This window comes from Gasterosteus aculeatus, unplaced genomic scaffold, assembly GCF_964276395.1.
Source record: "Gasterosteus aculeatus unplaced genomic scaffold, fGasAcu3.hap1.1 HAP1_SCAFFOLD_24, whole genome shotgun sequence".
Classification (NCBI taxonomy): Eukaryota; Metazoa; Chordata; class Actinopteri; order Perciformes; family Gasterosteidae; genus Gasterosteus; species Gasterosteus aculeatus.
Window position 1 is genome coordinate 196,170 of NW_027554883.1, and position 23,592 is coordinate 219,761.

The window sequence follows — 23,592 nt, forward strand, 5'->3', positions numbered from 1 at the left end:
AATGACATTTAGAATAATGTATCTAAATCATTCCAAGATTTCAACATGACCATAAGCGGCCATTTTTAAATCCCCTGCCCACATGGGAGTTCAATGAGCATTGGTGGTTCAATGGTAGAATTCTCGCTTCCCATGCGAGTGATCTGGGTCCGATTCCCAGCCAGTGCAGTAGAATTTTGCCTGAAAAATGACATTTAGAATATTGTAATTAAATCATTCCAAAATTTCAACTCCACCATAAGCGGCCATTTTTAAATCCCCTTCCGACATTGGAGGTCTATGAGCATTGGTGGTTCAATGGTAGAATTCTCGCTTGCCATGCGAGAGGTCTGGGTCCGATTCCCAGCCAGTGCAGTAGAATTCTGCCTGAAAAATGACATTTAGAATATTGTAATTAAATCATTCCAAAATTTCAACTTGACCATAAGCGGCCATTTTTAACTCCCCTTCCCACATTGGAGTTCTATGAGCATTGGTGGTTCAATGGTAGAATTCTCGCTTCCCATGCGAGAGATCTGGGTCCGATTCCCAGCCAGTGCAGTAGAATTTTGCCTGAAAAATGACATTTAGAATATTGTAATTAAATCATTCCAAAATTTCAACTTGACCATAAGCGGCCATTTTTAAATCCCCTTCCGACATTGGAGGTCTATGAGCATTGGTGGTTCAATGGTAGAATTCTCGCTTGCCATGCGAGAGATCTGGGTCCGATTCCCAGCCAGTGCAGTAGAATTCTGCCTGAAAAATGACATTTAGAATAATGTATCTAAATCATTCCAAGATTTCAACATGACCATAAGCGGCCATTTTTAAATCCCCTGCCCACATTGGAGTTCTATGAGCATTGGTGGTTCAATGGTAGAATTCTCGCTTGCCATGCGAGAGATCTGGGTCCGATTCCCAGCCAGTGCAGTAGAATTTTGCCTGAAAAATGACATTTAGAATATTGTAATTAAATCATTCCAAAATTTCAACTTGACCATAAGCGGCCATTTTTAACTCCCCTTCCCACATTGGAGTTTTATGAGCATTGGTGGTTCAATGGTAGAATTCTCGCTTGCCATGCGAGAGATCTGGGTCCGATTCCCAGCCAGTGCAGTAGAATTTTGCCTGAAAAATGACATTTAGAATATTGTAATTAAATCATTCCAAAATTTCAACTTGACCATAAGCGGCCATTTTTAACTCCCCTTCCCACATTGGAGGTCTATGAGCATTGGTGGTTCAATGGTAGAATTCTCGCTTGCCATGCGAGAGATCTGGGTCCGATTCCCAGCCAGTGCAGTAGAATTCTGCCTGAAAAATGACATTTAGAATAATGTATCTAAATCATTCCAAGATTTCAACATGACCATAAGCGGCCATTTTTAAATCCCCTGCCCACATGGGAGTTCAATGAGCATTGGTGGTTCAATGGTAGAATTCTCGCTTCCCATGCGAGTGATCTGGGTCCGATTCCCAGCCAGTGCAGTAGAATTCTGCCAGAAAAATGACATTTAGAATATTGTAATTAAATCATTCCAAAATTTCAACTTGACCATAAGCGGCCATTTTTAAATCCCCTTCCCACATTGGAGTTCTATGAGTATTGGTGGTTCAATGGTAGAATTCTCGCTTGCCATGCGAGATATCTGGGTCCGATTCCCAGCCAGTGCAGTAGAATTTTGCCTGAAAAATGACATTTAGAATATTGTAATTAAATCATTCCAAAATTTCAACTTGACCATAAGCGGCCATTTTTAACTCCACTTCCCACATTGGAGTTCTATGAGCATTGGTGGTTCAATGGTAGAATTCTCGCTTGCCATGCGAGAGATCTGGGTCCGATTCCCAGCCAGTGCAGTAGAATTCTGCCTGAAAAATGACATTTAGAATAATGTATCTAAATCATTCCAAGATTTCAACTTGACCATAAGCGGCCATTTTTAAATCCCCTGCCCACATTGGAGTTCTATGAGCATTGGTGGTTCAATGGTAGAACTCTCGCTTGCCATGCGAGAGATCTGGGTCCGATTCCCAGCCAGTGCAGTAGAATTTTGCCTGAAAAATGACATTTAGAATATTGTAATTAAATCATTCCAAAATTTCAACTTGACCATAAGCGGCCATTTTTAAATCCCCTGCCCACATGGGAGTTCAATGAGCATTGGTGGTTCAATGGTAGAATTCTTGCTTCCCATGCGAGAGATCTGGGTCCGATTCCCAGCCAGTGCAGTAGAATTCTGCCCAAAGAATGACATTTAGAATATTTTATTTAGATCATTCCAAAATGTCAACATGACCATGGGTGGCCATTTTTAAATCCCCTGCCCACAACATTGTGTTATGAGCATTGGTGGTTCAATGGTAGAATTCTCGCTTCCCATGCGAGAGATCTGGGTCCGATTCCCAGCCAGTGCAGTAGAATTCTGCCTGAAATATGACATTTAGAATATTTTATTTAGATCATTCCAAAATGTCAACATGACCATGGGTGGCCATTTTTAAATCCCCTGCCCACAACATTGTTTTATGAGCATTGGTGGTTCAATGGTAGAATTCTCGCTTCCCATGCGAGAGATCTGGGTCCGATTCCCAGCCAGTGCAGTAGAATTCTGCCCAAAAAATGACATTTAGAATATTGTAATTAAATCATTCCAAAATTTCAACTTGACCATAAGCAGCCATTTTTAAATCCCCTTCCCACATTGGAGTTCTATGAGCATTGGTGGTTCAATGGTAGAATTCTCGCTTGCCATGCGAGAGATCTGGGACCTATTCCCACCCAGTGCAGTAGAATTCTGTCTGAAAAATGACATTTAGAATATTGTAATTAAATCATTCCTAAATTTCAACTTGACCATAAGCGGCCATTTTGAAATCCCCTGCCCACATTGGAGTTCTATGAGCATTGGTGGTTCAATGGTAGAATTCTCGCTTGCCATGCGAGAGATCTGTGTCCGATTCCCAGCCAGTGCAGTAGAATTCTGCCCAAAGAATGACATATAGAATATTTTATTTAGATCATTCCAAAATATCAACATGTCCATAGGTGGCCATTTTTAAATCCCCTGCCTACAATATTGTTGTATGAGCATTGGTGGTTCAATGGTAGAATTCTCGCTTGCCATGCGAGAGATCTGGGTCCAATTCCCAGCCAGTAAAGTAGAATTCTGCCCAAAGAATGACATTTAGAATATTTTATTTAGATCATTCCAAAATGTCAACATGACCATAGGTGGCCATTTTTAAATCCCCTGTCTACAATATTGTTGTATGAGCATTGGTGGTTCAATGGTAGAATTCTCTCTTGCAATGCGAGAGATCTGGGTCCGATTCCCAGCCAGTTTAGTAGAATTCTGCCCAAAGAATGACATTTAGAATATTTTATTTAGATCATTCCAAAATGTCAACATGACCATAGGTGGCCATTTTTAAATCCCCTGCCTACAATATTGTTGTATGAGCATTGGTGGTTCAATGGTAGAATTCTCGCTTGCCATGCGAGAGATCTGGGTCCGATTCCCAGCCAGTGCAGTAGAATTCTGCCTGAAAAATGACATTTACAATATTGTAATTAAATCATTCCAAAATTTCAACTTGACCATAAGCGGCCATTTTTAACTCCCCTTCCCACATTGGAGGTCTATGAGCATTGGTGATTCAATGGTAGAATTCTCGCTTGCCATGCGAGAGATCTGGGTCCGATTCCCAGCCAGTGCAGTAGAATTCTGCCCAAAGAATGACATTTAGAATATTTTATTTAGATCATTCCAAAATGTCAACATGACCATAGGTGGCCATTTTTAAATCCCCTGCCTACAATATTGTTGTATGAGCATTGGTGGTTCAATGGTAGAATTCTCTCTTGCAATGCGAGAGATCTGGGTCCGATTCCCAGCCAGTGCAGTAGAATTCTGCCTGAAAAACGACATTTAGAATATTGTAATTAAATCATTCCAAAATTTCAACTTGACCATAAGCGGCCATTTTTAACTCCCCTTCCCACATTGGAGTTCTAAGAGCAATTTCAACTTGACCATAAGCGGCCATTTTTAAATCCCCTTCCGACATTGGAGGTCTATGAGCATTGGTGGTTCAATGGTAGAATTCTCGCTTGCCATGCGAGAGGTCTGGGTCCGATTCCCAGCCAGTGCAGTAGAATTCTGCCTGAAAAATGACATTTAGAATATTGTAATTAAATCATTCCAAAATTTCAACTTGACCATAAGCGGCCATTTTTAACTCCCCTTCCCACATTGGAGTTCTATGAGCATTGGTGGTTCAATGGTAGAATTCTCGCTTCCCATGCGAGAGATCTGGGTCCGATTCCCAGCCAGTGCAGTAGAATTTTGCCTGAAAAATGACATTTAGAATATTGTAATTAAATCATTCCAAAATTTCAACTTGACCATAAGCGGCCATTTTTAAATCCCCTGCCCACATGGGAGTTCAATGAGCATTGGTGGTTCAATGGTAGAATTCTTGCTTCCCATGCGAGAGATCTGGGTCCGATTCCCAGCCAGTGCAGTAGAATTCTGCCCAAAGAATGACATTTAGAATATTTTATTTAGATCATTCCAAAATGTCAACATGACCATGGGTGGCCATTTTTAAATCCCCTGCCCACAACATTGTGTTATGAGCATTGGTGGTTCAATGGTAGAATTCTCGCTTCCCATGCGAGAGATCTGGGTCCGATTCCCAGCCAGTGCAGTAGAATTCTGCCTGAAATATGACATTTAGAATATTTTATTTAGATCATTCCAAAATGTCAACATGACCATGGGTGGCCATTTTTAAATCCCCTGCCCACAACATTGTTTTATGAGCATTGGTGGTTCAATGGTAGAATTCTCGCTTCCCATGCGAGAGATCTGGGTCCGATTCCCAGCCAGTGCAGTAGAATTCTGCCCAAAAAATGACATTTAGAATATTGTAATTAAATCATTCCAAAATTTCAACTTGACCATAAGCGGCCATTTTTAAATCCCCTTCCCACATTGGAGTTCTATGAGCATTGGTGGTTCAATGGTAGAATTCTCGCTTGCCATGCGAGAGATCTGGGACCTATTCCCACCCAGTGCAGTAGAATTCTGTCTGAAAAATGACATTTAGAATATTGTAATTAAATCATTCCTAAATTTCAACTTGACCATAAGCGGCCATTTTGAAATCCCCTGCCCACATTGGAGTTCTATGAGCATTGGTGGTTCAATGGTAGAATTCTCGCTTGCCATGCGAGAGATCTGTGTCCGATTCCCAGCCAGTGCAGTAGAATTCTGCCCAAAGAATGACATATAGAATATTTTATTTAGATCATTCCAAAATATCAACATGTCCATAGGTGGCCATTTTTAAATCCCCTGCCTACAATATTGTTGTATGAGCATTGGTGGTTCAATGGTAGAATTCTCGCTTGCCATGCGAGAGATCTGGGTCCAATTCCCAGCCAGTGCAGTAGAATTCTGCCCAAAGAATGACATTTAGAATATTTTATTTAGATCATTCCAAAATGTCAACATGACCATAGGTGGCCATTTTTAAATCCCCTGTCTACAATATTGTTGTATGAGCATTGGTGGTTCAATGGTAGAATTCTCTCTTGCAATGCGAGAGATCTGGGTCCGATTCCCAGCCAGTTTAGTAGAATTCTGCCCAAAGAATGACATTTAGAATATTTTATTTAGATCATTCCAAAATGTCAACATGACCATAGGTGGCCATTTTTAAATCCCCTGCCTACAATATTGTTGTATGAGCATTGGTGGTTCAATGGTAGAATTCTCGCTTGCCATGCGAGAGATCTGGGTCCGATTCCCAGCCAGTGCAGTAGAATTCTGCCTGAAAAATGACATTTACAATATTGTAATTAAATCATTCCAAAATTTCAACTTGACCATAAGCGGCCATTTTTAACTCCCCTTCCCACATTGGAGGTCTATGAGCATTGGTGATTCAATGGTAGAATTCTCGCTTGCCATGCGAGAGATCTGGGTCCGATTCCCAGCCAGTGCAGTAGAATTCTGCCCAAAGAATGACATTTAGAATATTTTATTTAGATCATTCCAAAATGTCAACATGACCATAGGTGGCCATTTTTAAATCCCCTGCCTACAATATTGTTGTATGAGCATTGGTGGTTCAATGGTAGAATTCTCTCTTGCAATGCGAGAGATCTGGGTCCGATTCCCAGCCAGTGCAGTAGAATTCTGCCTGAAAAACGACATTTAGAATATTGTAATTAAATCATTCCAAAATTTCAACTTGACCATAAGCGGCCATTTTTAACTCCCCTTCCCACATTGGAGTTCTATGAGCAATTTCAACTTGACCATAAGCGGCCATTTTTAAATCCCCTTCCGACATTGGAGGTCTATGAGCATTGGTGGTTCAATGGTAGAATTCTCGCTTGCCATGCGAGAGATCTGGGTCCGATTCCCAGCCAGTGCAGTAGAATTCTGCCTGAAAAATGACATTTAGAATAATGTATCTAAATCATTCCAAGATTTCAACATGACCATAAGCGGCCATTTTTAAATCCCCTGCCCACATTGGAGTTCTATGAGCATTGGTGGTTCAATGGTAGAATTCTCGCTTGCCATGCGAGAGATCTGGGTCCGATTCCCAGCCAGTGCAGTAGAATTTTGCCTGAAAAATGACATTTAGAATATTGTAATTAAATCATTCCAAAATTTCAACTTGACCATAAGCGGCCATTTTTAACTCCCCTTCCCACATTGGAGGTCTATGAGCATTGGTGGTTCAATGGTAGAATTCTCGCTTGCCATGCGAGAGATCTGGGTCCGATTCCCAGCCAGTGCAGTAGAATTTTGCCCAAAAAATGACATTTAGAATATTGTAATTAAATCATTCCAAAATTTCAACTTGACCATAAGCGGCCATTTTTAAATCCCCTTCCCACATTGGAGTTCTATGAGCATTGGTGGTTCAATGGTAGAATTCTCGCTTGCCATGCGAGAGATCTGGGACCTATTCCCACCCAGTGCAGTAGAATTCTGCCTGAAAAATGACATTTAGAATATTTTATTTAGATCATTCCAAGATTTCAACATGACCATAAGCGGCCATTTTTAAATCCCCTGCCCACATTGGAGTTCAATGAGCATTGGTGGTTCAATGGTAGAATTCTCGCTTCCCATGCGAGAGATCTGGGTCCGATTCCCAGCCAGTGCAGTATAATTCTGCCCAAAGAATGACATATAGAATATTTTATTTAGATCATTCCAAAATATCAACATGTCCATAGGTGGCCATTTTTAAATCCCCTGCCTACAATATTGTTGTATGAGCATTGGTGGTTCAATGGTAGAATTCTCGCTTGCCATGCGAGAGATCTGGGTCCGATTCCCAGCCAGTGCAGTAGAATTCTGCCCAAAGAATGACATTTAGAATATTTTATTGAGATCATTCCAAAATGTCAACATGACCATAGGTGGCCATTTTTAAATCCCCTGCCTACAATATTGTTGTATGAGCATTGGTGGTTCAATGGTAGAATTCTCTCTTGCAATGCGAGAGATCTGGGTCCGATTCCCAGCCAGTGCAGTAGAATTCTGTCCAAAATTTCAACTTGACCATAAGCGGCCATTTTTAACTCCCCTTCCCACATTGGAGTTTTATGAGCATTGGTGATTCAATGGTAGAATTCTCGCTTGCCATGCGAGAGATCTGGGTCCTATTCCCACCCAGTGCAGTAGAATTCTGCCTGAAAAATGACATTTAGAATATTGTAAATAAATCATTCCAAAATTTCAACATGACCATAAGCGGCCATTTTGAAATCCCCTGCCCACATTGGAGTTCTATGAGCATTGGTGGTTCAATGGTAGAATTCTCGCTTGCCATGCGAGAGATCTGGGTCTGATTCCCAGCCAGTGCAGTAGAATTCTGCCCAAAGAATGACATTTAGAATATTTTATTTAGATCATTCCAAAATGTCAACATGACCATAGGTGGCCATTTTTAAATCCCCTGCCTACAATATTGTTGTATGAGCATTGGTGGTTCAATGGTAGAATTCTCTCTTGCAATGCGAGAGATCTGGGTCCGATTCCCAGCCAGTGCAGTAGAATTCTGCCCAAAGAATGACATTTAGAATATTTTATTTAGATCATTCCAAAATGTCAACATGACCATAGGTGGCCATTTTTAAATCCCCTGCCTACAATATTGTTGTATGAGCATTGGTGTTTCAATGGTAGAATTCTCGCTTGCCATGCGAGAGATCTGGGTCCTATTCCCACCCAGTGCAGTAGAATTCTGCCTGAAAAATGACATTTAGAATATTGTAAATAAATCATTCCAAAATTTCAACATGACCATAAGCGGCCATTTTTAAATCCCCTTCCCACATTGGAGTTCTATGAGCATTGGTGGTTCAATGTTAGAATTCTCCCTTGCCATGCGAGAGATCTGGGTCCGATTCCCAGCCAGTGCAGTAGATTTCTGCCCGAAAAATGACATTTAGAATAATTTATCTAAATCATTCCAAGATTTCAACATGACCATAAGCGGCCATTTTTAAATCCCCTGCCCACATTGGAGTTCAATGAGCATTGGTGGTTCAATGGTAGAATTCTCGCTTCCCATGCGAGAGATCTGGGTCCGATTCCCAGCCAGTGCAGTAGAATTCTGCCTGAAAAATGACATTTAGAATATTTTATTTAGATCATTCCAAAATGTCAACATGACCATGGGTGGCCATTTTTAAATCCCCTGCCCACAACATTGTTTTATGAGCATTGGTGGTTCAATGGTAGAATTCTGGCTTCCCATGCGAGAGATCTGGGTCCGATTCCCAGCCAGTGCAGTAGAATTCTGCCCAAAAAATGACATTTAGAATATTGTAATTAAATCATTCCAAAATTTCAACTTGACCATAAGCGGCCATTTTTAAATCCCCTTCCCACATTGGAGTTCTATGAGCATTGGTGGTTCAATGGTAGAATTCATGCTTCCCATGCGAGAGATCTGTGTCCGATTCCCAGCCAGTGCAGTAGAATACTGTCTGAAAAATGACATTTAGAATAATGTAATTAAATCATTCCTAAATTTCAACTTGACCATAAGCGGCCATTTTTAAATCCCCTGCCCACATTGGAGTTCTATGAGCATTGGTGGTTCAATGGTAGAATTCTCGCTTGCCATGCGAGAGATCTGGGTCCGATTCCCATCCAGTGCAGTAGAATTTTGCCTGAAAAATGACATTTAGAATATTGTAATTAAATCATTCCAAAATTTCAACTTTACCATAAGCGGCCATTTTTAACTCCCCTTCCCACATTGGAGGTCTATGAGCATTGGTGGTTCAATGGTAGAATTCTCGCTTGCCATGCGAGAGATCTGGGTCCGATTCCCAGCCAGTGCAGTAGAATTCTGCCTGAAAAATGACATTTAGAATAATGTATCTAAATCATTCCAATATTTCAACATGACCATAAGCGGCCATTTTTAAATCCCCTGCCCACATGGGAGTTCAATGAGCATTGGTGGTTCAATGGTAGAATTCTCGCTTCCCATGCGAGAGATCTGGGTCCGATTCCCAGCCAGTGCAGTAGAATTCTGCCCAAAGAATGACATATAGAATATTTTATTTAGATCATTCCAAAATATCAACATGTCCATAGGTGGCCATTTTTAAATCCCCTGCCTACAATATTGTTGTATGAGCATTGGTGGTTCAATGGTAGAATTCTCGCTTGCCATGCGAGAGATCTGGGTCCGATTCCCAGCCAGTGCAGTAGAATTCTGCCCAAAGAATGACATTTAGAATATTTTATTTAGATCATTCCAAAATGTCAACATGACCATGGGTGGCCATTTTTAAATCCCCTGCCCACAACATTGTTTTATGAGCATTAGTGGTTCAATGGTAGAATTCTCGCTTCCCATGCGAGAGATCTGGGTCCGATTCCCAGCCAGTGCAGTAGAATTCTGCCTGAAAAATGACATTTAGAATATTTTATTTAGATCATTCCAAAATGTCAACATGACCATGGGTGGCCATTTTTAAATCCCCTGCCCACAACATTGTTTTATGAGCATTGGTGGTTCAATGGTAGAATTCTGGCTTCCCATGCGAGAGATCTGGGTCCGATTCCCAGCCAGTGCAGTAGAATTCTGCCCAAAAAATGACATTTAGAATATTGTAATTAAATCATTCCAAAATTTCAACTTGACCATAAGCGGCCATTTTTAAATCCCCTTCCCACATTGGAGTTCTATGAGCATTGGTGGTTCAATGGTAGAATTCATGCTTCCCATGCGAGAGATCTGTGTCCGATTCCCAGCCAGTGCAGTAGAATACTGTCTGAAAAATGACATTTAGAATAATGTAATTAAATCATTCCTAAATTTCAACTTGACCATAAGCGGCCATTTTTAAATCCCCTGCCCACATTGGAGTTCTATGAGCATTGGTGGTTCAATGGTAGAATTCTCGCTTGCCATGCGAGAGATCTGGGTCCGATTCCCAGCCAGTGCAGTAGAATTCTGCCCAAAGAATGACATTTAGAATATTTTATTTAGATCATTCCAAAATGTCAACATGACCATGGGTGGCCATTTTTAAATCCCCTGCCCACAACATTGTTTTATGAGCATTAGTGGTTCAATGGTAGAATTCTCGCTTCCCATGCGAGAGATCTGGGTCCGATTCCCAGCCAGTGCAGTAGAATTCTGCCTGAAAAATGACATTTAGAATATTTTATTTAGATCATTCCAAAATGTCAACATGACCATGGGTGGCCATTTTTAAATCCCCTGCCCACAACATTGTTTTATGAGCATTGGTGGTTCAATGGTAGAATTCTGGCTTCCCATGCGAGAGATCTGGGTCCGATTCCCAGCCAGTGCAGTAGAATTCTGCCCAAAAAATGACATTTAGAATATTGTAATTAAATCATTCCAAAATTTCAACTTGACCATAAGCGGCCATTTTTAAATCCCCTTCCCACATTGGAGTTCTATGAGCATTGGTGGTTCAATGGTAGAATTCATGCTTCCCATGCGAGAGATCTGTGTCCGATTCCCAGCCAGTGCAGTAGAATACTGTCTGAAAAATGACATTTAGAATAATGTAATTAAATCATTCCTAAATTTCAACTTGACCATAAGCGGCCATTTTTAAATCCCCTGCCCACATTGGAGTTCTATGAGCATTGGTGGTTCAATGGTAGAATTCTCGCTTGCCATGCGAGAGATCTGGGTCCGATTCCCAGCCAGTGCAGTAGAATTTTGCCTGAAAAATGACATTTAGAATATTGTAATTAAATCATTCCAAAATTTCAACTTTACCATAAGCGGCCATTTTTAACTCCCCTTCCCACATTGGAGGTCTATGAGCATTGGTGGTTCAATGGTAGAATTCTCGCTTGCCATGCGAGAGATCTGGGTCCGATTCCCAGCCAGTGCAGTAGAATTCTGCCTGAAAAATGACATTTAGAATAATGTATCTAAATCATTCCAATATTTCAACATGACCATAAGCGGCCATTTTTAAATCCCCTGCCCACATGGGAGTTCAATGAGCATTGGTGGTTCAATGGTAGAATTCTCGCTTCCCATGCGAGAGATCTGGGTCCGATTCCCAGCCAGTGCAGTAGAATTCTGCCCAAAGAATGACATATAGAATATTTTATTTAGATCATTCCAAAATATCAACATGTCCATAGGTGGCCATTTTTAAATCCCCTGCCTACAATATTGTTGTATGAGCATTGGTGGTTCAATGGTAGAATTCTCGCTTGCCATGCGAGAGATCTGGGTCCGATTCCCAGCCAGTGCAGTAGAATTCTGCCCAAAGAATGACATTTAGAATATTTTATTTAGATCATTCCAAAATGTCAACATGTCCATAGGTGGCCATTTTTAAATCCCCTGCCCACAACATTGTTTTATGAGCATTAGTGGTTCAATGGTAGAATTCTCGCTTCCCATGCGAGAGATCTGGGTCCGATTCCCAGCCAGTGCAGTAGAATTCTGCCTGAAAAATGACATTTAGAATATTTTATTTAGATCATTCCAAAATGTCAACATGACCATGGGTGGCCATTTTTAAATCCCCTGCCCACAACATTGTTTTATGAGCATTGGTGGTTCAATGGTAGAATTCTGGCTTCCCATGCGAGAGATCTGGGTCCGATTCCCAGCCAGTGCAGTAGAATTCTGCCCAAAGAATGACATTTAGAATATTTTATTTAGATCATTCCAAAATGTCAACATGACCATGGGTGGCCATTTTTAAATCCCCTGCCCACAACATTGTTTTATGAGCATTAGTGGTTCAATGGTAGAATTCTCGCTTCCCATGCGAGAGATCTGGGTCCGATTCCCAGCCAGTGCAGTAGAATTCTGCCTGAAAAATGACATTTAGAATATTTTATTTAGATCATTCCAAAATGTCAACATGACCATGGGTGGCCATTTTTAAATCCCCTGCCCACAACATTGTTTTATGAGCATTGGTGGTTCAATGGTAGAATTCTGGCTTCCCATGCGAGAGATCTGGGTCCGATTCCCAGCCAGTGCAGTAGAATTCTGCCCAAAAAATGACATTTAGAATATTGTAATTAAATCATTCCAAAATTTCAACTTGACCATAAGCGGCCATTTTTAAATCCCCTTCCCACATTGGAGTTCTATGAGCATTGGTGGTTTAATGGTAGAATTCATGCTTCCCATGCGAGAGATCTGTGTCCGATTCCCAGCCAGTGCAGTAGAATACTGTCTGAAAAATGACATTTAGAATAATGTAATTAAATCATTCCTAAATTTCAACTTGACCATAAGCGGCCATTTTTAAATCCCCTGCCCACATTGGAGTTCTATGAGCATTGGTGGTTCAATGGTAGAATTCTCGCTTGCCATGCGAGAGATCTGGGTCCGATTCCCAGCCAGTGCAGTAGAATTCTGCCCAAAGAATGACATTTAGAATATTTTATTTAGATCATTCCAAAATGTCAACATGACCATGGGTGGCCATTTTTAAATCCCCTGCCCACAACATTGTTTTATGAGCATTAGTGGTTCAATGGTAGAATTCTCGCTTCCCATGCGAGAGATCTGGGTCCGATTCCCAGCCAGTGCAGTAGAATTCTGCCTGAAAAATGACATTTAGAATATTTTATTTAGATCATTCCAAAATGTCAACATGACCATGGGTGGCCATTTTTAAATCCCCTGCCCACAACATTGTTTTATGAGCATTGGTGGTTCAATGGTAGAATTCTGGCTTCCCATGCGAGAGATCTGGGTCCGATTCCCAGCCAGTGCAGTAGAATTCTGCCCAAAAAATGACATTTAGAATATTGTAATTAAATCATTCCAAAATTTCAACTTGACCATAAGCGGCCATTTTTAAATCCCCTTCCCACATTGGAGTTCTATGAGCATTGGTGGTTCAATGGTAGAATTCATGCTTCCCATGCGAGAGATCTGTGTCCGATTCCCAGCCAGTGCAGTAGAATACTGTCTGAAAAATGACATTTAGAATAATGTAATTAAATCATTCCTAAATTTCAACTTGACCATAAGCGGCCATTTTTAAATCCCCTGCCCACATTGGAGTTCTATGAGCATTGGTGGTTCAATGGTAGAATTCTCGCTTGCCATGCGAGAGATCTGGGTCCGATTCCCAGCCAGTGCAGTAGAATTTTGCCTGAAAAATGACATTTAGAATATTGTAATTAAATCATTCCAAAATTTCAACTTTACCATAAGCGGCCATTTTTAACTCCCCTTCCCACATTGGAGGTCTATGAGCATTGGTGGTTCAATGGTAGAATTCTCGCTTGCCATGCGAGAGATCTGGGTCCGATTCCCAGCCAGTGCAGTAGAATTCTGCCTGAAAAATGACATTTAGAATAATGTATCTAAATCATTCCAAGATTTCAACATGACCATAAGCGGCCATTTTTAAATCCCCTGCCCACATGGGAGTTCAATGAGCATTGGTGGTTCAATGGTAGAATTCTCGCTTCCCATGCGAGAGATCTGGGTCCGATTCCCAGCCAGTGCAGTAGAATTCTGCCCAAAGAATGACATATAGAATATTTTATTTAGATCATTCCAAAATATCAACATGTCCATAGGTGGCCATTTTTAAATCCCCTGCCTACAATATTGTTGTATGAGCATTGGTGGTTCAATGGTAGAATTCTCGCTTGCCATGCGAGAGATCTGGGTCCGATTCCCAGCCAGTGCAGTAGAATTCTGCCCAAAGAATGACATTTAGAATATTTTATTTAGATCATTCCAAAATGTCAACATGACCATGGGTGGCCATTTTTAAATCCCCTGCCCACAACATTGTTTTATGAGCATTAGTGGTTCAATGGTAGAATTCTCGCTTGCCATGCGAGAGATCTGGGTCCGATTCCCAGCCAGTGCAGTAGAATTCTGCCCAAAGAATGACATTTAGAATATTTTATTTAGATCATTCCAAAATGTCAACATGACCATGGGTGGCCATTTTTAAATCCCCTGCCCACAACATTGTTTTATGAGCATTGGTGGTTCAATGGTAGAATTCTGGCTTCCCATGCGAGAGATCTGGGTCCGATTCCCAGCCAGTGCAGTAGAATTCTGCCTGAAAAATGACATTTAGAATATTTTATTTAGATCATTCCAAAATGTCAACATGACCATGGGTGGCCATTTTTAAATCCCCTGCCCACAACATTGTTTTATGAGCATTGGTGGTTCAATGGTAGAATTCTGGCTTCCCATGCGAGAGATCTGGGTCCGATTCCCAGCCAGTGCAGTAGAATTCTGCCCAAAAAATGACATTTAGAATATTGTAATTAAATCATTCCAAAATTTCAACTTGACCATAAGCGGCCATTTTTAAATCCCCTTCCCACATTGGAGTTCTATGAGCATTGGTGGTTCAATGGTAGAATTCATGCTTCCCATGCGAGAGATCTGTGTCCGATTCCCAGCCAGTGCAGTAGAATACTGTCTGAAAAATGACATTTAGAATAATGTAATTAAATCATTCCTAAATTTCAACTTGACCATAAGCGGCCATTTTTAAATCCCCTGCCCACATTGGAGTTCTATGAGCATTGGTGGTTCAATGGTAGAATTCTCGCTTGCCATGCGAGAGATCTGGGTCCGATTCCCAGCCAGTGCAGTAGAATTTTGCCTGAAAAATGACATTTAGAATATTGTAATTAAATCATTCCAAAATTTCAACTTTACCATAAGCGGCCATTTTTAACTCCCCTTCCCACATTGGAGGTCTATGAGCATTGGTGGTTCAATGGTAGAATTCTCGCTTGCCATGCGAGAGATCTGGGTCCGATTCCCAGCCAGTGCAGTAGAATTCTGCCTGAAAAATGACATTTAGAATAATGTATCTAAATCATTCCAATATTTCAACATGACCATAAGCGGCCATTTTTAAATCCCCTGCCCACATGGGAGTTCAATGAGCATTGGTGGTTCAATGGTAGAATTCTCGCTTCCCATGCGAGAGATCTGGGTCCGATTCCCAGCCAGTGCAGTAGAATTCTGCCCAAAGAATGACATATAGAATATTTTATTTAGATCATTCCAAAATATCAACATGTCCATAGGTGGCCATTTTTAAATCCCCTGCCTACAATATTGTTGTATGAGCATTGGTGGTTCAATGGTAGAATTCTCGCTTGCCATGCGAGAGATCTGGGTCCGATTCCCAGCCAGTGCAGTAGAATTCTGCCCAAAGAATGACATTTAGAATATTTTATTTAGATCATTCCAAAATGTCAACATGTCCATAGGTGGCCATTTTTAAATCCCCTGCCCACAACATTGTTTTATGAGCATTAGTGGTTCAATGGTAGAATTCTCGCTTCCCATGCGAGAGATCTGGGTCCGATTCCCAGCCAGTGCAGTAGAATTCTGCCTGAAAAATGACATTTAGAATATTTTATTTAGATCATTCCAAAATGTCAACATGACCATGGGTGGCCATTTTTAAATCCCCTGCCCACAACATTGTTTTATGAGCATTGGTGGTTCAATGGTAGAATTCTGGCTTCCCATGCGAGAGATCTGGGTCCGATTCCCAGCCAGTGCAGTAGAATTCTGCCCAAAGAATGACATTTAGAATATTTTATTTAGATCATTCCAAAATGTCAACATGACCATGGGTGGCCATTTTTAAATCCCCTGCCCACAACATTGTTTTATGAGCATTAGTGGTTCAATGGTAGAATTCTCGCTTCCCATGCGAGAGATCTGGGTCCGATTCCCAGCCAGTGCAGTAGAATTCTGCCTGAAAAATGACATTTAGAATATTTTATTTAGATCATTCCAAAATGTCAACATGACCATGGGTGGCCATTTTTAAATCCCCTGCCCACAACATTGTTTTATGAGCATTGGTGGTTCAATGGTAGAATTCTGGCTTCCCATGCGAGAGATCTGGGTCCGATTCCCAGCCAGTGCAGTAGAATTCTGCCCAAAAAATGACATTTAGAATATTGTAATTAAATCATTCCAAAATTTCAACTTGACCATAAGCGGCCATTTTTAAATCCCCTTCCCACATTGGAGTTCTATGAGCATTGGTGGTTTAATGGTAGAATTCATGCTTCCCATGCGAGAGATCTGTGTCCGATTCCCAGCCAGTGCAGTAGAATACTGTCTGAAAAATGACATTTAGAATAATGTAATTAAATCATTCCTAAATTTCAACTTGACCATAAGCGGCCATTTTTAAATCCCCTGCCCACATTGGAGTTCTATGAGCATTGGTGGTTCAATGGTAGAATTCTCGCTTGCCATGCGAGAGATCTGGGTCCGATTCCCAGCCAGTGCAGTAGAATTTTGCCTGAAAAATGACATTTAGAATATTGTAATTAAATCATTCCAAAATTTCAACTTTACCATAAGCGGCCATTTTTAACTCCCCTTCCCACATTGGAGGTCTATGAGCATTGGTGGTTCAATGGTAGAATTCTCGCTTGCCATGCGAGAGATCTGGGTCCGATTCCCAGCCAGTGCAGTAGAATTCTGCCTGAAAAATGACATTTAGAATAATGTATCTAAATCATTCCAAGATTTCAACATGACCATAAGCGGCCATTTTTAAATCCCCTGCCCACATGGGAGTTCAATGAGCATTGGTGGTTCAATGGTAGAATTCTCGCTTCCCATGCGAGAGATCTGGGTCCGATTCCCAGCCAGTGCAGTAGAATTCTGCCCAAAGAATGACATATAGAATATTTTATTTAGATCATTCCAAAATATCAACATGTCCATAGGTGGCCATTTTTAAATCCCCTGCCTACAATATTGTTGTATGAGCATTGGTGGTTCAATGGTAGAATTCTCGCTTGCCATGCGAGAGATCTGGGTCCGATTCCCAGCCAGTGCAGTAGAATTCTGCCCAAAGAATGACATTTAGAATATTTTATTTAGATCATTCCAAAATGTCAACATGACCATGGGTGGCCATTTTTAAATCCCCTGCCCACAACATTGTTTTATGAGCATTAGTGGTTCAATGGTAGAATTCTCGCTTGCCATGCGAGAGATCTGGGTCCGATTCCCAGCCAGTGCAGTAGAATTCTGCCCAAAGAATGACATTTAGAATATTTTATTTAGATCATTCCAAAATGTCAACATGACCATGGGTGGCCATTTTTAAATCCCCTGCCCACAACATTGTTTTATGAGCATTGGTGGTTCAATGGTAGAATTCTGGCTTCCCATGCGAGAGATCTGGGTCCGATTCCCAGCCAGTGCAGTAGAATTCTGCCCAAAGAATGACATTTAGAATATTTTATTTAGATCATTCCAAAATGTCAACATGACCATAGGTGGCCATTTTTAAATCCCCTGCCTACAATATTGTTGTATGAGCATTGGTGGTTCAATGGTAGAATTCTCTCTTGCAATGCGAGAGATCTGGGTCCGATTCCCAGCCAGTGCAGTAGAATTCTGCCTGAAAAATGACATTTAGAATATTGTAATTAAATCATTCCAAAATTTCAACTTGACCATAAGCGGCCATTTTTAAATCCCCTTCCCACATTGGAGTTCTATGAGCATTGGTGGTTCAATGGTAGAATTCTCGCTTGCCATGCGAGAGATCTGGGACCTATTCCCACCCAGTGCAGTAGAATTCTGCGTGAAAAATGACATTTAGAATATTGTAATTAAATCATTCCAAAATTTCAACATGACCTTAGGCGGCCATTTTCAAATCCCCTGCCCACATTGGAGATCTATGAGCATTGGTGGTTCAATGGTAGAATTCATGCTTCCCATGCGAGAGATCTGTGTCCGATTATCAGCCAGTGCAGTAGAATTCTGTCTGAAAAATGACATTTAGAATAATGTAATTAAATCATTCCTAAATTTCAACTTGACCATAAGCGGCCATTTTGAAATCCCCTGCCCACATTGGAGTTCTATGAGCATTGGTGGTTCAATGGTAGAATTCTCGCTTGCCATGCGAGAGATCTGGGTCTGATTCCCAGCCAGTGCAGTAGAATTCTGCCCAAAGAATGACATTTAGAATATTTTATTTAGATCATTCCAAAATGTCAACATGACCATAGGTGGCCATTTTTGAATCCCCTGCCTACAATATTGTTGTATGAGCATTGGTGGTTCAATGGTAGAATTCTCTCTTGCAATGCGATAGATCTGGGTCCGATTCCCAGCCAGTGCAGTAGAATTCTGCCCAAAGAATGACATTTAGAATATTTTATTTAGATCATTCCAAAATGTCAACATGACCATAGGTGGCCATTTTTAAATCCCCTGCCTACAATATTGTTGTATGAGCATTGGTGGTTCAATGGTAGAATTCTCGCTTGCCATGCGAGAGATCTGGGTCCGATTCCCAGCCAGTGCAGTAGAATTCTGCCCAAAGAATGACATTTAGAATATTTTATTTAGATCATTCCAAAATGTCAACATGACCATAAGCGGCCATTTTTAAATCCCCTGCCCACATTGGAGTTCAATGAGCATTGGTGGTTCAATGGTAGAATTCTCGCTTCCCATGCGAGAGATCTGGGTCCGATTCCCAGCCAGTGCAGTAGAATTCTGCCCAAAGAATGACATTTAGAATATTTTATTTAGATCATTCCAAAATGTCAACATGACCATGGGTGGCCATTTTTAAATCCCCTGCCCACAACATTGTTTTATTAGCATTGGTGGTTCAATGGTAGAATTCTCGCTTCCCATGCGAGAGATCTGGGTCCGATTCCCAGCCAGTGCAGTAGAATTCTGCCTGAAAAATGACATTTAGAATATTTTATTTAGATCATTCCAAAATGTCAACATGACCATGGGTGGCCATTTTTAAATCCCCTGCCCACAACATTGTTTTATGAGCATTGGTGGTTCAATGGTAGAATTCTCGCTTCCCATGCGAGAGATCTGGGTCCGATTCCCAGCCAGTGCAGTAGAATTCTGCCTGAAAAATGACATTTAGAATATTTTATTTAGATCATTCCAAAATGTCAACATGACCATGGGTGGCCATTTTTAAATCCCCTGCCCACAACATTGTTTTATGAGCATTGGTGGTTCAATGGTAGAATTCTCGCTTCCCATGCGAGAGATCTGGGTCCGATTCCCAGCCAGTGCAGTAGAATTCTGCCCAAAAAATGACATTTAGAATATTGTAATTAAATCATTCCAAAATTTGAACTTGACCATAAGCGGCCATTTTTAAATCCCCTTCCCACATTGGAGTTCTATGAGCATTGGTGGTTCAATGGTAGAATTCTCGCTTGCCATGCGAGAGATCTGGGACCTATTCCCACCCAGTGCAGTAGAATTCTGCGTGAAAAATGACATTTAGAATATTGTAATTAAATCATTCCAAAATTTCAACATGACCTTAGGCGGCCATTTTCAAATCCCCTGCCCACATTGGAGATCTATGAGCATTGGTGGTTCAATGGTAGAATTCATGCTTCCCATGCGAGAGATCTGTGTCCGATTATCAGCCAGTGCAGTAGAATTCTGTCTGAAAAATGACATTTAGAATAATGTAATTAAATCATTCCTAAATTTCAACTTGACCATAAGCGGCCATTTTGAAATCCCCTGCCCACATTGGAGTTCTATGAGCATTGGTGGTTCAATGGTAGAATTCTCGCTTGCCATGCGAGAGATCTGGGTCTGATTCCCAGCCAGTGCAGTAGAATTCTGCCCAAAGAATGACATTTAGAATATTTTATTTAGATCATTCCAAAATGTCAACATGACCATAGGTGGCCATTTTTAAATCCCCTGCCTACAATATTGTTGTATGAGCATTGGTGGTTCAATGGTAGAATTCTCTCTTGCAATGCGAGAGATCTGGGTCCGATTCCCAGCCAGTGCAGTAGAATTCTGCCCAAAGAATGACATTTAGAATATTTTATTTAGATCATTCCAAAATGTCAACATGACCATAGGTGGCCATTTTTAAATCCCCTGCCTACAATATTGTTGTATGAGCATTGGTGGTTCAATGTTAGAATTCTCCCTTGCCATGCGAGAGATCTGGGTCCGATTCCCAGCCAGTGCAGTAGAATTCTGCCCGAAAAATGACATTTAGAATAATTTATCTAAATCATTCCAAGATTTCAACATGACCATAAGCGGCCATTTTTAAATCCCCTGCCCACATTGGAGTTCAATGAGCATTGGTGGTTCAATGGTAGAATTCTCGCTTCCCATGCGAGAGATCTGGGTCCGATTCCCCGCCAGTGCAGTAGAATTCTGCCCAAAGAATGACATTTAGAATATTTTATTTAGATCATTCCAAAATGTCAACATGACCATGGGTGGCCATTTTTAAATCCCCTGCCCACAACATTGTTTTATGAGCATTAGTGGTTCAATGGTAGAATTCTCGCTTCCCATGCGAGAGATCTGGGTCCGATTCCCAGCCAGTGCAGTAGAATTCTGCCTGAAAAATGACATTTAGAATATTTTATTTAGATCATTCCAAAATGTCAACATGACCATGGGTGGCCATTTTTAAATCCCCTGCCCACAACATTGTTTTATGAGCATTAGTGGTTCAATGGTAGAATTCTCGCTTCCCATGCGAGAGATCTGGGTCCGATTCCCAGCCAGTGCAGTAGAATTCTGCCTGAAAAATGACATTTAGAATATTTTATTTAGATCATTCCAAAATGTCAACTTGACCATAAGCGGCCATTTTTAAATCCCCTTCCCACATGGGAGTTCTATGAGCATTGGTGGTTCAATGGTAGAATTCTCGCTTGCCATGCGAGAGATCTGGGTCCGATTCCCAGCCAGTGCAGTAGAATTATGCCTGAAAAATGACATTTAGAATATTGTAATTAAATCATTCCAAAATTTCAACTTGACCATAAGCGGCCATTTTTAACTCCCCTTCCCACATTGGAGGTCTATGAGCATTGGTGGTTCAATGGTAGAATTCTCGCTTGCCATGCGAGAGATCTGGGTCCGATTCCCAGCCAGTGCAGTAGAATTCTGCCTGAAAAATGACATTTAGAATAATGTATCTAAATCATTCCAAGATTTCAACATGACCATAAGCGGCCATTTTTAAATCCCCTGCCCACATGGGAGTTCAATGAGCATTGGTGGTTCAATGGTAGAATTCAAGCTTCCCATGCGAGAGATCTGGGTCCGACTCCCAGCCAGTGCAGTAGAATTTTGCCTGAAAAATGACATTTAGAATATTGTAATTAAATCATTCCAAAATTCCAACTTGACCATAAGCGGCCATTTTTAAATCCCCTTCCGACATTGGAGGTCTATGAGCATTGGTGGTTCAATGGTAGAATTCTCGCTTGCCATGCGAGAGATCTGGGTCCGATTCCCAGCCAGTGCAGTAGAATTCTGCCTGAAAAATGACATTTAGAATATTTTATTTAGATCATTCCAAAATGTCAACATGACAATGGGTGGCCATTTTTAAATCCCCTGCCCACAACATTGTTTTATGAGCATTGGTGGTTCAATGGTAGAATTCTCGCTTCCCATGCGAGAGATCTGGGTCCGATTCCCAGCCAGTGCAGTAGAATTCTGCCTGAAAAATGACATTTAGAATAATGTATCTAAATCATTCCAAGATTTCAACATGACCATAAGCGGCCATTTTTAAATCCCCTGCCCACATGGGAGTTCAATGAGCATTGGTTGTTCAATGGTAGAATTCTCGCTTCCCATGCGAGAGATCTGGGTCCGATTCCCAGCCAGTGCAGTAGAATTTTGCCTGAAAAAAAACATTTAGAATATTGTAATTAAATCATTCCAAAATTTCAACTTGACCATAAGCGGCCATTTTTAAATCCCCTTCCGACATTGGAGGTCTATGAGCATTGGTGGTTCAATGGTAGAATTCTCTCTTGCAATGCGAGAGATCTGGGTCCGATTCCCAGCCAGTGCAGTAGAATTCTGCCCAAAGAATGACATTTAGAATATTTTATTTAGATCATTCCAAAATGTCAACATGACCATAGGTGGCCATTTTTAAATCCCCTGCCTACAATATTCTTGTATGAGCATTGGTGGTTCAATGGTAGAATTCTCGCTTGCCATGCGAGAGATCTGGGTCCGATTCCCAGCCAGTGCAGTAGAATTCTGCCTGAAAAATGACATTTACAATATTGTAATTAAATCATTCCAAAATTTCAACTTGACCATAAGCGGCCATTTTTAACTCCCCTTCCCACATTGGAGTTCTATGAGCATTGGTGATTCAATGGTAGAATTCTCGCTTGCCATGCGAGAGATCTGGGTCCTATTCCCACCCAGTGCAGTAGAATTCTGCCTGAAAAATGACATTTAGAATCTGGGTCCGATTCCCAGCCAGTGCAGTAGAATTCTGCCTGAAAAATGACATTGAGAATATTTTATTTAGATCATTCCAAAATGTCAACATGACCATGGGTGGCCATTTTTAAATCCCCTGCCCACAACATTGTTTTATGAGCATTGGTGGTTCAATGGTAGAATTCTCGCTTCCCATGCGAGAGATCTGGGTCCGATTCCCAGCCAGTGCAGTAGAATTCCGCCCAAAAAATGACATTTAGAATATTGTAATTAAATCATTCCAAAGTTTCAACTTGACCATAAGCGGCCATTTTTAAATCCCCTTCACACATTGGGGTTCTATGAGCATTGGTGGTTCAATGGTAGAATTCTCGCTTGCCATGCGAGAGATCTGGGTCCGATTCCCAGCCAGTGCAGTAGAATTCTGCCTGAAAAATGACATTTAGAATATTTTATTTAGATCATTCCAAAATGTCAACATGACCATGGGTGGCCATTTTTAAATCCCCTGCCCACAACATTGTTTTATGGGCATTGGTGGTTCAATGGTAGAATTCTCCCTTGCCATGCGAGAGATCTGGGACCGATTCCCAGCCAGTGCAGTAGAATTCTGCCTGAAAAATGACATTTAGAATAATGTATCTAAATCATTCCAAGATTTCAACATGACCATAAGCGGCCATTTTTAAATCCCCTGCCCACATTGGAGTTCAATGAGCATTGGTGGTTCAATGGTAGAATTCTCGCTTCCCATGCGAGAGATCTGGGTCCGATTCTCAGCCAGTGCAGTAGAATTCTGCCCAAAGAATGACATTT

General features: G+C 41.1%; 89 non-coding genes across 89 annotated transcripts; all 89 read left to right on the forward strand.

Moving 5' to 3' along the window:
- Positions 1-97: 97 nt before the first annotated feature.
- Positions 98-168, forward strand: trnag-ccc (transfer RNA glycine (anticodon CCC)). The gene has a single exon. It is a non-coding gene; the product is annotated as a tRNA-Gly (tRNA).
- A 115-nt stretch (positions 169-283) lies between these two features.
- trnag-gcc (transfer RNA glycine (anticodon GCC)) lies at positions 284-354 on the forward strand. Its single transcript has one exon. It is a non-coding gene; the product is annotated as a tRNA-Gly (tRNA).
- Positions 355-469: 115 nt separating this feature from the next.
- Positions 470-540, forward strand: trnag-ccc (transfer RNA glycine (anticodon CCC)). Its single transcript has one exon. It is a non-coding gene; the product is annotated as a tRNA-Gly (tRNA).
- A 115-nt stretch (positions 541-655) lies between these two features.
- trnag-gcc (transfer RNA glycine (anticodon GCC)) lies at positions 656-726 on the forward strand. Its single transcript has one exon. It is a non-coding gene; the product is annotated as a tRNA-Gly (tRNA).
- A 115-nt stretch (positions 727-841) lies between these two features.
- On the forward strand, positions 842-912 carry trnag-gcc (transfer RNA glycine (anticodon GCC)). The gene has a single exon. It is a non-coding gene; the product is annotated as a tRNA-Gly (tRNA).
- Positions 913-1,027: 115 nt separating this feature from the next.
- On the forward strand, positions 1,028-1,098 carry trnag-gcc (transfer RNA glycine (anticodon GCC)). Its single transcript has one exon. It is a non-coding gene; the product is annotated as a tRNA-Gly (tRNA).
- Positions 1,099-1,213: 115 nt separating this feature from the next.
- Positions 1,214-1,284, forward strand: trnag-gcc (transfer RNA glycine (anticodon GCC)). Its single transcript has one exon. It is a non-coding gene; the product is annotated as a tRNA-Gly (tRNA).
- Positions 1,285-1,399: 115 nt separating this feature from the next.
- trnag-ccc (transfer RNA glycine (anticodon CCC)) lies at positions 1,400-1,470 on the forward strand. The gene has a single exon. It is a non-coding gene; the product is annotated as a tRNA-Gly (tRNA).
- A 301-nt stretch (positions 1,471-1,771) lies between these two features.
- trnag-gcc (transfer RNA glycine (anticodon GCC)) lies at positions 1,772-1,842 on the forward strand. Its single transcript has one exon. It is a non-coding gene; the product is annotated as a tRNA-Gly (tRNA).
- Positions 1,843-1,957: 115 nt separating this feature from the next.
- trnag-gcc (transfer RNA glycine (anticodon GCC)) lies at positions 1,958-2,028 on the forward strand. Its single transcript has one exon. It is a non-coding gene; the product is annotated as a tRNA-Gly (tRNA).
- A 115-nt stretch (positions 2,029-2,143) lies between these two features.
- trnag-ccc (transfer RNA glycine (anticodon CCC)) lies at positions 2,144-2,214 on the forward strand. The gene has a single exon. It is a non-coding gene; the product is annotated as a tRNA-Gly (tRNA).
- A 115-nt stretch (positions 2,215-2,329) lies between these two features.
- Positions 2,330-2,400, forward strand: trnag-ccc (transfer RNA glycine (anticodon CCC)). The gene has a single exon. It is a non-coding gene; the product is annotated as a tRNA-Gly (tRNA).
- A 115-nt stretch (positions 2,401-2,515) lies between these two features.
- On the forward strand, positions 2,516-2,586 carry trnag-ccc (transfer RNA glycine (anticodon CCC)). Its single transcript has one exon. It is a non-coding gene; the product is annotated as a tRNA-Gly (tRNA).
- An 859-nt stretch (positions 2,587-3,445) lies between these two features.
- On the forward strand, positions 3,446-3,516 carry trnag-gcc (transfer RNA glycine (anticodon GCC)). Its single transcript has one exon. It is a non-coding gene; the product is annotated as a tRNA-Gly (tRNA).
- A 301-nt stretch (positions 3,517-3,817) lies between these two features.
- On the forward strand, positions 3,818-3,888 carry trnac-gca (transfer RNA cysteine (anticodon GCA)). The gene has a single exon. It is a non-coding gene; the product is annotated as a tRNA-Cys (tRNA).
- Positions 3,889-4,066: 178 nt separating this feature from the next.
- On the forward strand, positions 4,067-4,137 carry trnag-gcc (transfer RNA glycine (anticodon GCC)). The gene has a single exon. It is a non-coding gene; the product is annotated as a tRNA-Gly (tRNA).
- A 115-nt stretch (positions 4,138-4,252) lies between these two features.
- trnag-ccc (transfer RNA glycine (anticodon CCC)) lies at positions 4,253-4,323 on the forward strand. The gene has a single exon. It is a non-coding gene; the product is annotated as a tRNA-Gly (tRNA).
- Positions 4,324-4,438: 115 nt separating this feature from the next.
- On the forward strand, positions 4,439-4,509 carry trnag-ccc (transfer RNA glycine (anticodon CCC)). The gene has a single exon. It is a non-coding gene; the product is annotated as a tRNA-Gly (tRNA).
- A 115-nt stretch (positions 4,510-4,624) lies between these two features.
- Positions 4,625-4,695, forward strand: trnag-ccc (transfer RNA glycine (anticodon CCC)). The gene has a single exon. It is a non-coding gene; the product is annotated as a tRNA-Gly (tRNA).
- A 115-nt stretch (positions 4,696-4,810) lies between these two features.
- Positions 4,811-4,881, forward strand: trnag-ccc (transfer RNA glycine (anticodon CCC)). The gene has a single exon. It is a non-coding gene; the product is annotated as a tRNA-Gly (tRNA).
- Positions 4,882-5,740: 859 nt separating this feature from the next.
- On the forward strand, positions 5,741-5,811 carry trnag-gcc (transfer RNA glycine (anticodon GCC)). Its single transcript has one exon. It is a non-coding gene; the product is annotated as a tRNA-Gly (tRNA).
- A 301-nt stretch (positions 5,812-6,112) lies between these two features.
- On the forward strand, positions 6,113-6,183 carry trnac-gca (transfer RNA cysteine (anticodon GCA)). The gene has a single exon. It is a non-coding gene; the product is annotated as a tRNA-Cys (tRNA).
- A 178-nt stretch (positions 6,184-6,361) lies between these two features.
- On the forward strand, positions 6,362-6,432 carry trnag-gcc (transfer RNA glycine (anticodon GCC)). Its single transcript has one exon. It is a non-coding gene; the product is annotated as a tRNA-Gly (tRNA).
- Positions 6,433-6,547: 115 nt separating this feature from the next.
- Positions 6,548-6,618, forward strand: trnag-gcc (transfer RNA glycine (anticodon GCC)). The gene has a single exon. It is a non-coding gene; the product is annotated as a tRNA-Gly (tRNA).
- A 115-nt stretch (positions 6,619-6,733) lies between these two features.
- On the forward strand, positions 6,734-6,804 carry trnag-gcc (transfer RNA glycine (anticodon GCC)). Its single transcript has one exon. It is a non-coding gene; the product is annotated as a tRNA-Gly (tRNA).
- A 301-nt stretch (positions 6,805-7,105) lies between these two features.
- trnag-ccc (transfer RNA glycine (anticodon CCC)) lies at positions 7,106-7,176 on the forward strand. The gene has a single exon. It is a non-coding gene; the product is annotated as a tRNA-Gly (tRNA).
- Positions 7,177-7,291: 115 nt separating this feature from the next.
- Positions 7,292-7,362, forward strand: trnag-gcc (transfer RNA glycine (anticodon GCC)). The gene has a single exon. It is a non-coding gene; the product is annotated as a tRNA-Gly (tRNA).
- Positions 7,363-7,477: 115 nt separating this feature from the next.
- On the forward strand, positions 7,478-7,548 carry trnac-gca (transfer RNA cysteine (anticodon GCA)). Its single transcript has one exon. It is a non-coding gene; the product is annotated as a tRNA-Cys (tRNA).
- Positions 7,549-7,997: 449 nt separating this feature from the next.
- On the forward strand, positions 7,998-8,068 carry trnac-gca (transfer RNA cysteine (anticodon GCA)). The gene has a single exon. It is a non-coding gene; the product is annotated as a tRNA-Cys (tRNA).
- Positions 8,069-8,555: 487 nt separating this feature from the next.
- Positions 8,556-8,626, forward strand: trnag-ccc (transfer RNA glycine (anticodon CCC)). Its single transcript has one exon. It is a non-coding gene; the product is annotated as a tRNA-Gly (tRNA).
- A 115-nt stretch (positions 8,627-8,741) lies between these two features.
- Positions 8,742-8,812, forward strand: trnag-ccc (transfer RNA glycine (anticodon CCC)). Its single transcript has one exon. It is a non-coding gene; the product is annotated as a tRNA-Gly (tRNA).
- A 487-nt stretch (positions 8,813-9,299) lies between these two features.
- On the forward strand, positions 9,300-9,370 carry trnag-gcc (transfer RNA glycine (anticodon GCC)). Its single transcript has one exon. It is a non-coding gene; the product is annotated as a tRNA-Gly (tRNA).
- A 115-nt stretch (positions 9,371-9,485) lies between these two features.
- Positions 9,486-9,556, forward strand: trnag-ccc (transfer RNA glycine (anticodon CCC)). The gene has a single exon. It is a non-coding gene; the product is annotated as a tRNA-Gly (tRNA).
- Positions 9,557-9,671: 115 nt separating this feature from the next.
- On the forward strand, positions 9,672-9,742 carry trnag-gcc (transfer RNA glycine (anticodon GCC)). Its single transcript has one exon. It is a non-coding gene; the product is annotated as a tRNA-Gly (tRNA).
- Positions 9,743-9,857: 115 nt separating this feature from the next.
- trnag-ccc (transfer RNA glycine (anticodon CCC)) lies at positions 9,858-9,928 on the forward strand. Its single transcript has one exon. It is a non-coding gene; the product is annotated as a tRNA-Gly (tRNA).
- Positions 9,929-10,043: 115 nt separating this feature from the next.
- On the forward strand, positions 10,044-10,114 carry trnag-ccc (transfer RNA glycine (anticodon CCC)). Its single transcript has one exon. It is a non-coding gene; the product is annotated as a tRNA-Gly (tRNA).
- Positions 10,115-10,415: 301 nt separating this feature from the next.
- Positions 10,416-10,486, forward strand: trnag-gcc (transfer RNA glycine (anticodon GCC)). Its single transcript has one exon. It is a non-coding gene; the product is annotated as a tRNA-Gly (tRNA).
- A 115-nt stretch (positions 10,487-10,601) lies between these two features.
- On the forward strand, positions 10,602-10,672 carry trnag-ccc (transfer RNA glycine (anticodon CCC)). Its single transcript has one exon. It is a non-coding gene; the product is annotated as a tRNA-Gly (tRNA).
- A 115-nt stretch (positions 10,673-10,787) lies between these two features.
- Positions 10,788-10,858, forward strand: trnag-ccc (transfer RNA glycine (anticodon CCC)). The gene has a single exon. It is a non-coding gene; the product is annotated as a tRNA-Gly (tRNA).
- Positions 10,859-11,159: 301 nt separating this feature from the next.
- On the forward strand, positions 11,160-11,230 carry trnag-gcc (transfer RNA glycine (anticodon GCC)). Its single transcript has one exon. It is a non-coding gene; the product is annotated as a tRNA-Gly (tRNA).
- A 115-nt stretch (positions 11,231-11,345) lies between these two features.
- Positions 11,346-11,416, forward strand: trnag-gcc (transfer RNA glycine (anticodon GCC)). The gene has a single exon. It is a non-coding gene; the product is annotated as a tRNA-Gly (tRNA).
- Positions 11,417-11,531: 115 nt separating this feature from the next.
- On the forward strand, positions 11,532-11,602 carry trnag-ccc (transfer RNA glycine (anticodon CCC)). The gene has a single exon. It is a non-coding gene; the product is annotated as a tRNA-Gly (tRNA).
- A 115-nt stretch (positions 11,603-11,717) lies between these two features.
- On the forward strand, positions 11,718-11,788 carry trnag-gcc (transfer RNA glycine (anticodon GCC)). The gene has a single exon. It is a non-coding gene; the product is annotated as a tRNA-Gly (tRNA).
- Positions 11,789-11,903: 115 nt separating this feature from the next.
- On the forward strand, positions 11,904-11,974 carry trnag-ccc (transfer RNA glycine (anticodon CCC)). The gene has a single exon. It is a non-coding gene; the product is annotated as a tRNA-Gly (tRNA).
- A 115-nt stretch (positions 11,975-12,089) lies between these two features.
- trnag-ccc (transfer RNA glycine (anticodon CCC)) lies at positions 12,090-12,160 on the forward strand. Its single transcript has one exon. It is a non-coding gene; the product is annotated as a tRNA-Gly (tRNA).
- A 115-nt stretch (positions 12,161-12,275) lies between these two features.
- On the forward strand, positions 12,276-12,346 carry trnag-ccc (transfer RNA glycine (anticodon CCC)). The gene has a single exon. It is a non-coding gene; the product is annotated as a tRNA-Gly (tRNA).
- Positions 12,347-12,461: 115 nt separating this feature from the next.
- On the forward strand, positions 12,462-12,532 carry trnag-ccc (transfer RNA glycine (anticodon CCC)). The gene has a single exon. It is a non-coding gene; the product is annotated as a tRNA-Gly (tRNA).
- A 301-nt stretch (positions 12,533-12,833) lies between these two features.
- trnag-gcc (transfer RNA glycine (anticodon GCC)) lies at positions 12,834-12,904 on the forward strand. Its single transcript has one exon. It is a non-coding gene; the product is annotated as a tRNA-Gly (tRNA).
- Positions 12,905-13,019: 115 nt separating this feature from the next.
- On the forward strand, positions 13,020-13,090 carry trnag-ccc (transfer RNA glycine (anticodon CCC)). Its single transcript has one exon. It is a non-coding gene; the product is annotated as a tRNA-Gly (tRNA).
- A 115-nt stretch (positions 13,091-13,205) lies between these two features.
- On the forward strand, positions 13,206-13,276 carry trnag-ccc (transfer RNA glycine (anticodon CCC)). The gene has a single exon. It is a non-coding gene; the product is annotated as a tRNA-Gly (tRNA).
- Positions 13,277-13,577: 301 nt separating this feature from the next.
- Positions 13,578-13,648, forward strand: trnag-gcc (transfer RNA glycine (anticodon GCC)). The gene has a single exon. It is a non-coding gene; the product is annotated as a tRNA-Gly (tRNA).
- A 115-nt stretch (positions 13,649-13,763) lies between these two features.
- Positions 13,764-13,834, forward strand: trnag-gcc (transfer RNA glycine (anticodon GCC)). Its single transcript has one exon. It is a non-coding gene; the product is annotated as a tRNA-Gly (tRNA).
- A 115-nt stretch (positions 13,835-13,949) lies between these two features.
- On the forward strand, positions 13,950-14,020 carry trnag-ccc (transfer RNA glycine (anticodon CCC)). The gene has a single exon. It is a non-coding gene; the product is annotated as a tRNA-Gly (tRNA).
- Positions 14,021-14,135: 115 nt separating this feature from the next.
- On the forward strand, positions 14,136-14,206 carry trnag-gcc (transfer RNA glycine (anticodon GCC)). Its single transcript has one exon. It is a non-coding gene; the product is annotated as a tRNA-Gly (tRNA).
- A 301-nt stretch (positions 14,207-14,507) lies between these two features.
- On the forward strand, positions 14,508-14,578 carry trnag-ccc (transfer RNA glycine (anticodon CCC)). The gene has a single exon. It is a non-coding gene; the product is annotated as a tRNA-Gly (tRNA).
- Positions 14,579-14,693: 115 nt separating this feature from the next.
- Positions 14,694-14,764, forward strand: trnag-ccc (transfer RNA glycine (anticodon CCC)). The gene has a single exon. It is a non-coding gene; the product is annotated as a tRNA-Gly (tRNA).
- A 301-nt stretch (positions 14,765-15,065) lies between these two features.
- Positions 15,066-15,136, forward strand: trnag-gcc (transfer RNA glycine (anticodon GCC)). Its single transcript has one exon. It is a non-coding gene; the product is annotated as a tRNA-Gly (tRNA).
- A 115-nt stretch (positions 15,137-15,251) lies between these two features.
- Positions 15,252-15,322, forward strand: trnag-gcc (transfer RNA glycine (anticodon GCC)). The gene has a single exon. It is a non-coding gene; the product is annotated as a tRNA-Gly (tRNA).
- A 115-nt stretch (positions 15,323-15,437) lies between these two features.
- Positions 15,438-15,508, forward strand: trnag-ccc (transfer RNA glycine (anticodon CCC)). Its single transcript has one exon. It is a non-coding gene; the product is annotated as a tRNA-Gly (tRNA).
- A 115-nt stretch (positions 15,509-15,623) lies between these two features.
- trnag-gcc (transfer RNA glycine (anticodon GCC)) lies at positions 15,624-15,694 on the forward strand. Its single transcript has one exon. It is a non-coding gene; the product is annotated as a tRNA-Gly (tRNA).
- Positions 15,695-15,809: 115 nt separating this feature from the next.
- trnag-ccc (transfer RNA glycine (anticodon CCC)) lies at positions 15,810-15,880 on the forward strand. Its single transcript has one exon. It is a non-coding gene; the product is annotated as a tRNA-Gly (tRNA).
- Positions 15,881-15,995: 115 nt separating this feature from the next.
- trnag-ccc (transfer RNA glycine (anticodon CCC)) lies at positions 15,996-16,066 on the forward strand. Its single transcript has one exon. It is a non-coding gene; the product is annotated as a tRNA-Gly (tRNA).
- Positions 16,067-16,181: 115 nt separating this feature from the next.
- Positions 16,182-16,252, forward strand: trnag-ccc (transfer RNA glycine (anticodon CCC)). Its single transcript has one exon. It is a non-coding gene; the product is annotated as a tRNA-Gly (tRNA).
- A 115-nt stretch (positions 16,253-16,367) lies between these two features.
- On the forward strand, positions 16,368-16,438 carry trnag-ccc (transfer RNA glycine (anticodon CCC)). Its single transcript has one exon. It is a non-coding gene; the product is annotated as a tRNA-Gly (tRNA).
- Positions 16,439-16,739: 301 nt separating this feature from the next.
- Positions 16,740-16,810, forward strand: trnag-gcc (transfer RNA glycine (anticodon GCC)). Its single transcript has one exon. It is a non-coding gene; the product is annotated as a tRNA-Gly (tRNA).
- A 115-nt stretch (positions 16,811-16,925) lies between these two features.
- On the forward strand, positions 16,926-16,996 carry trnag-gcc (transfer RNA glycine (anticodon GCC)). Its single transcript has one exon. It is a non-coding gene; the product is annotated as a tRNA-Gly (tRNA).
- Positions 16,997-17,111: 115 nt separating this feature from the next.
- Positions 17,112-17,182, forward strand: trnag-ccc (transfer RNA glycine (anticodon CCC)). Its single transcript has one exon. It is a non-coding gene; the product is annotated as a tRNA-Gly (tRNA).
- A 115-nt stretch (positions 17,183-17,297) lies between these two features.
- Positions 17,298-17,368, forward strand: trnag-gcc (transfer RNA glycine (anticodon GCC)). Its single transcript has one exon. It is a non-coding gene; the product is annotated as a tRNA-Gly (tRNA).
- A 301-nt stretch (positions 17,369-17,669) lies between these two features.
- On the forward strand, positions 17,670-17,740 carry trnag-ccc (transfer RNA glycine (anticodon CCC)). Its single transcript has one exon. It is a non-coding gene; the product is annotated as a tRNA-Gly (tRNA).
- Positions 17,741-17,855: 115 nt separating this feature from the next.
- On the forward strand, positions 17,856-17,926 carry trnac-gca (transfer RNA cysteine (anticodon GCA)). Its single transcript has one exon. It is a non-coding gene; the product is annotated as a tRNA-Cys (tRNA).
- An 859-nt stretch (positions 17,927-18,785) lies between these two features.
- On the forward strand, positions 18,786-18,856 carry trnag-gcc (transfer RNA glycine (anticodon GCC)). Its single transcript has one exon. It is a non-coding gene; the product is annotated as a tRNA-Gly (tRNA).
- Positions 18,857-18,971: 115 nt separating this feature from the next.
- trnag-ccc (transfer RNA glycine (anticodon CCC)) lies at positions 18,972-19,042 on the forward strand. The gene has a single exon. It is a non-coding gene; the product is annotated as a tRNA-Gly (tRNA).
- Positions 19,043-19,157: 115 nt separating this feature from the next.
- trnag-ccc (transfer RNA glycine (anticodon CCC)) lies at positions 19,158-19,228 on the forward strand. Its single transcript has one exon. It is a non-coding gene; the product is annotated as a tRNA-Gly (tRNA).
- A 115-nt stretch (positions 19,229-19,343) lies between these two features.
- Positions 19,344-19,414, forward strand: trnag-ccc (transfer RNA glycine (anticodon CCC)). Its single transcript has one exon. It is a non-coding gene; the product is annotated as a tRNA-Gly (tRNA).
- Positions 19,415-19,529: 115 nt separating this feature from the next.
- On the forward strand, positions 19,530-19,600 carry trnag-ccc (transfer RNA glycine (anticodon CCC)). The gene has a single exon. It is a non-coding gene; the product is annotated as a tRNA-Gly (tRNA).
- Positions 19,601-20,273: 673 nt separating this feature from the next.
- trnac-gca (transfer RNA cysteine (anticodon GCA)) lies at positions 20,274-20,344 on the forward strand. The gene has a single exon. It is a non-coding gene; the product is annotated as a tRNA-Cys (tRNA).
- Positions 20,345-20,645: 301 nt separating this feature from the next.
- On the forward strand, positions 20,646-20,716 carry trnag-ccc (transfer RNA glycine (anticodon CCC)). Its single transcript has one exon. It is a non-coding gene; the product is annotated as a tRNA-Gly (tRNA).
- A 115-nt stretch (positions 20,717-20,831) lies between these two features.
- trnag-ccc (transfer RNA glycine (anticodon CCC)) lies at positions 20,832-20,902 on the forward strand. The gene has a single exon. It is a non-coding gene; the product is annotated as a tRNA-Gly (tRNA).
- A 115-nt stretch (positions 20,903-21,017) lies between these two features.
- On the forward strand, positions 21,018-21,088 carry trnag-ccc (transfer RNA glycine (anticodon CCC)). The gene has a single exon. It is a non-coding gene; the product is annotated as a tRNA-Gly (tRNA).
- A 115-nt stretch (positions 21,089-21,203) lies between these two features.
- Positions 21,204-21,274, forward strand: trnag-gcc (transfer RNA glycine (anticodon GCC)). The gene has a single exon. It is a non-coding gene; the product is annotated as a tRNA-Gly (tRNA).
- A 115-nt stretch (positions 21,275-21,389) lies between these two features.
- trnag-gcc (transfer RNA glycine (anticodon GCC)) lies at positions 21,390-21,460 on the forward strand. Its single transcript has one exon. It is a non-coding gene; the product is annotated as a tRNA-Gly (tRNA).
- A 301-nt stretch (positions 21,461-21,761) lies between these two features.
- Positions 21,762-21,832, forward strand: trnag-gcc (transfer RNA glycine (anticodon GCC)). The gene has a single exon. It is a non-coding gene; the product is annotated as a tRNA-Gly (tRNA).
- Positions 21,833-21,947: 115 nt separating this feature from the next.
- trnag-ccc (transfer RNA glycine (anticodon CCC)) lies at positions 21,948-22,018 on the forward strand. Its single transcript has one exon. It is a non-coding gene; the product is annotated as a tRNA-Gly (tRNA).
- A 115-nt stretch (positions 22,019-22,133) lies between these two features.
- Positions 22,134-22,204, forward strand: trnag-ccc (transfer RNA glycine (anticodon CCC)). The gene has a single exon. It is a non-coding gene; the product is annotated as a tRNA-Gly (tRNA).
- A 115-nt stretch (positions 22,205-22,319) lies between these two features.
- trnac-gca (transfer RNA cysteine (anticodon GCA)) lies at positions 22,320-22,390 on the forward strand. Its single transcript has one exon. It is a non-coding gene; the product is annotated as a tRNA-Cys (tRNA).
- A 115-nt stretch (positions 22,391-22,505) lies between these two features.
- trnag-gcc (transfer RNA glycine (anticodon GCC)) lies at positions 22,506-22,576 on the forward strand. Its single transcript has one exon. It is a non-coding gene; the product is annotated as a tRNA-Gly (tRNA).
- A 359-nt stretch (positions 22,577-22,935) lies between these two features.
- Positions 22,936-23,006, forward strand: trnag-ccc (transfer RNA glycine (anticodon CCC)). The gene has a single exon. It is a non-coding gene; the product is annotated as a tRNA-Gly (tRNA).
- Positions 23,007-23,121: 115 nt separating this feature from the next.
- trnag-gcc (transfer RNA glycine (anticodon GCC)) lies at positions 23,122-23,192 on the forward strand. Its single transcript has one exon. It is a non-coding gene; the product is annotated as a tRNA-Gly (tRNA).
- A 301-nt stretch (positions 23,193-23,493) lies between these two features.
- Positions 23,494-23,564, forward strand: trnag-ccc (transfer RNA glycine (anticodon CCC)). The gene has a single exon. It is a non-coding gene; the product is annotated as a tRNA-Gly (tRNA).
- Positions 23,565-23,592: the final 28 nt, after the last annotated feature.